This window comes from Vidua chalybeata, chromosome 9 (assembly GCF_026979565.1).
Source record: "Vidua chalybeata isolate OUT-0048 chromosome 9, bVidCha1 merged haplotype, whole genome shotgun sequence".
Taxonomy (NCBI): domain Eukaryota; kingdom Metazoa; phylum Chordata; class Aves; order Passeriformes; family Viduidae; genus Vidua; species Vidua chalybeata.
In genome coordinates this window covers 6,698,187-6,698,392 of record NC_071538.1, presented here as the reverse complement: position 1 = coordinate 6,698,392, position 206 = coordinate 6,698,187, and positions in this window count along the sequence as shown.

Below are 206 nucleotides of genomic sequence, written 5' to 3'. Positions count from 1 at the left end.
GCAGGTAAAAAACATGGCACAGCACTACACAGGGAACCTCATTTATTTTCTGATCCTCCTGCTGCCAGGAAGGGTTTCATTATCCAATTTTTTAAGTGAGGACATATGCAAAGTCTCCATGGCAGGTTCTGCCTTTCCTGCCCTGGAGGAGGTGAGATTAGAGATCTTGGTTGTATCTGCAGAGTCTTTTTCAGTTTGTTCCAAAT